The sequence below is a fragment of the Lycium ferocissimum genome, chromosome 4 (assembly GCF_029784015.1).
Source record: "Lycium ferocissimum isolate CSIRO_LF1 chromosome 4, AGI_CSIRO_Lferr_CH_V1, whole genome shotgun sequence".
NCBI lineage: Eukaryota > Viridiplantae > Streptophyta > Magnoliopsida > Solanales > Solanaceae > Lycium > Lycium ferocissimum.
The window spans coordinates 64896689-64900598 of NC_081345.1; positions in this window are offsets into that span (position 1 = coordinate 64896689).

The window sequence follows — 3910 nt, forward strand, 5'->3', positions numbered from 1 at the left end:
AAATCAAGAATGGGGAGGATGACGATTTTGGACCCGAGGACATGCAAACTATTCTGGGGATCTGCTGAAAAAGCAAAGTTTAATCTCTTCAAAAAGTGGTGTATTGCTACTGGTAGACTCCTCAATCTTGATCAACTCAAAGACTATCATTGCAATGTAAGTGCTATTTTCAAAACCCAAAAATTGCTCCTTGTGTTTGCCTTCTCTGAACTAAAAGTTTTTGAGGAACCCATAAGAATGTTCTATGCCAATCTTAGGGTCTCTAAGGATAGTGGAGAATTGGAAACCCTGGTTATGGGAACTAGGATTGTTGTCTGACAAGGTCTTAGGAGTCAAGTTTTTTGGTAAAATTGAGTTTATGAGGACTGTTTGGCTAGAAAATTTTGAAGTTACTCTTGAAGAGGCGAGGGATTTTATATCTGAATCTAATTCTGACTTTTCTGATTTTGGACCCTCTATTTTATGCTTTATTAACCGTGTTCTTTCTCATATTGATGCAACTACCCTGCTTCCTCGAGTTGGCTCCCTTAGCACCATTACTGCAAGGGATGTGTATGTTGTTCATTGTCTACTCAAGAAACACAAAGTCAACTGGGCCACTTGGTTTAAGGAGTATATGCTTGAGAGTGCCTTAGACACCTCTCTCTCCGCCAGCCTTCCTTATGGTATGATTATCTCTCGCATTTTAAAGGAGTTGTTTGTTGATCTTATAGATTTAAATCCTTTTGTGATCACTGCCTCCTATGTTCATCGGGCCTTTGCAAGTATGTGGTATGTTTTCTTGAAAGGTGAGTGGGTAAAGAAGGAAGCTACCAAGGTAAAAGTTGAGGCTCCTACTGAGCCAGCAACTCCTCGAACAGATATTTCAGAGTTGCTTCGTGAGATTGCAGAGGTGAAGCAAAGTGTTGCTGCTTTGGATTCTCGCCTTCAGCAGGCATTTGAGGTTCTTGAGAAGGTCTTGAGCTCTTCAAAAGAGGTTAGCACTGATGTGGGAAAGCTGCGGGTAAGCCTGCAAGGTCTGCAAAAGGAGGGTATCAAAGTTGTGAACAAGCTGACTGCTCGAGTCAAGTCCCTGAGCAAGGAAACCACTACTTCCAATACTGATCTCACTGTTGTTGTTTGGAACTCTTATTCCACCCTATCCCATAACGTTGAAACCTCCTACAACACCTTCTCCTTAAACATCATCAATACCCTGAAGTACTACTGGAAAAGGGGTTCTTAATCCCTTGATGGCTTATTTGGATGTTTCAGACTATGTTTTTTTTTTTTTTTTTTTTTTGCTAGACTGTATGTTTTGGATGACTATCTGCTTGGGGCTGTTTGTCCCCTACAACTATGTGCTAACTTAGGTTGCTTACTTATTATCTTCATATTTGTGCTTGCTTGGTATTTATTATGCTTGTATGCTTGTATGCTTGTTGTGCTTGTTCTTGCGCCTGTTCTTTTTCTTTCTGATGATGATGTCAAAGGGGGAGAAAGAAACTCCAGGGGAGCACGATGGAATGATAGCCTAAACTCAGGGGGAGCATCAAGTCAAAACACAGGGAAGTAAAATGTCACACTCCATTTTGGTTTCCATCATCAAAAAGGGGGAGATTATTAGCCTTGTAGGTTAAAAGCAAGTAACTATTTTAATGATGACATTGTATTATGCAGGAACCAAAAAGCAAAATGAAAGCTGTGAAGAACTAGCTCAGCCATACAAATCAAGATCATAGAAAAGGAAAATATATTCCAAGACATCAATCAGAGAAGAAGTATACGCGGGTCAAGATCTAATCTAACCAATAAAGAACACGTATATGGAAAGAAGTAAAATCAGCAGGACAATACTATACAAGATCAGCAAGATTTCACGGCAAATTACATCATATCTCGGACACAAAGGAAAGAAGACCAGCAGAGCAGATTCATATCTCGGACACAAAGGAAAGAAGACCAGCAGAGCAGATTCATATCTCGGAAAGAAGACCAGCAGAGAATCTCAGACACAAAGGAAAGAAGACCAGCAGAGCAGATTCATATCTCGGACACAAAGGAAAGAAGACCAGCAAGATTTCAAGGCAAATCACATAATTGCTACAACGGAAAGAAGACCAGCAGAGCAGATTCATATCTTGGACACATAGGAAAGAAGACCAGTAAAGAAGATTCAACGATCAATTAGGAAATCACTGAAATCCCGGATTGAGGATAAATTCTCTTGAGTTACCTTAGAGCGAGCCAAATAAAAATCAATCCTAAGAAATATTGATTCATTGCCAAAATCTTCAGACGTGAAGTCAGCTACAAAGAGAGACATCACAAGCCAAAGATGATTACAACTTCACTTGAGCAAAAACATCTATTCATTCTTCATCTTGTAAAAAGCACTATAGCTTGTAAAAGTCTGTGAGTGTTAGAAAAAGAAAAGAGAGAATAGATAGCTATACAGGTAGAGGCTGTCACTAGAGGACAATTGGAAAACTGTCCAAAACAGGAACTACGGTTCAAAATGAACCACTGCTATAATCAAGTTACCACCAAGGCTCTAAGGAAACCCTTGTAACCCAAGGGGACTGGATTAGGCACCATACCGGTGATCCGAACCAGTATAAAATCTCTGTGTCTCATTACTTTCGGTTCTCTACTGTTTACTATTATCTGTTCACTAACCAGTGTTTGAGTCTTTGCAGGGAAGTAGACTAACCATCTAGACACTCGACTAACTTAACCTAAAAAAGAATTACGATTCAAACCCCCCCCCCCCCCTCTCGTGTTTCAAAGGGCTTTTCAGAAGTGTTACGAATTTTGGTTTCTCTGGGAAGATCAAATAATTCTTCAAGTGCATGAAATATTTCATTATTTAGCTCCGGTGAAACAGAGTCATAAACCGCCAGGAAACAACCGTACTCTTCTAATCCACCGTGGACTTCATCAGGTTTCAAGTACTCATTTGATAGGTTCAAAGGAGGAAGTTTTAGAGGTGCTTGGTGAACCATATTTTATATACTGTATAGCAAGTTATAGAAACCCCAAAACTTTTTGAGTGAAGAATCTCTTGTTTCCTTGGATCCTTTTTACAGGGATTTTTTTTTTTTTTTTTTTTTTTTTTTTTTTTTTAGCAAAGGCCACCACTCAGGTTGTAGAGAATTTATTAAATAAAAAAGTCTTACAAACCAACCAAAACTGGTTGATTGAAACAAATGAGAACAAAAACAGAAAGAGGAAAATAAGAATGAAACCACCAACAATATTGAACACCAACTACATGACAAGAATCTAGCAGCTAAAGCTCCAAGATCCTTGACTTTATACCATATTTCCCACCTATAAGTATCACCAGGTGGAATGGATCAAAATCTAGTAAAGAAATCTTCAAGCTACCTGGGATTTAGTAGTATTGTCTAGTCTGAATATCAGCATCAGTATAGTCTAGCAGCCACTGCATTGTGCCGTGTTGATGGATAGGCTCTAGAGGTTAGTCCGTACTTGTTAGAATTCTGTACAAGGGGATGGACATGTAACACACTAATATCACCCTTATACAGTTTTCTACAAAACACTAACTAACTCTAGTCCTAACCGAAGGAGCAATGGCAATCACGAAATGGCGCAGCCGCAGAAATTAAACCCACAGTATTATGAATATGAATATTATGAATTATGAATTATATAGGAAAATAGATTTTGTAATCCTTTTTGTCTATCTAAAGTCCTCTTAGATGTGTGTCATGTTTATTGCTTATGTCAAAGTACTAAACAAGTAATTGTTCTCATCAAATGTATTTAGACAATGATGAATTTGAGAGAGACATTTTTTAAGAACTATTAGATAATTTTTCTTTTCATTTATGGTTGACTTATTTGTGGAGATTGATTTCACGGCGTATTACAAATGTTCTTTTGTTATGATCCATGTTCACCG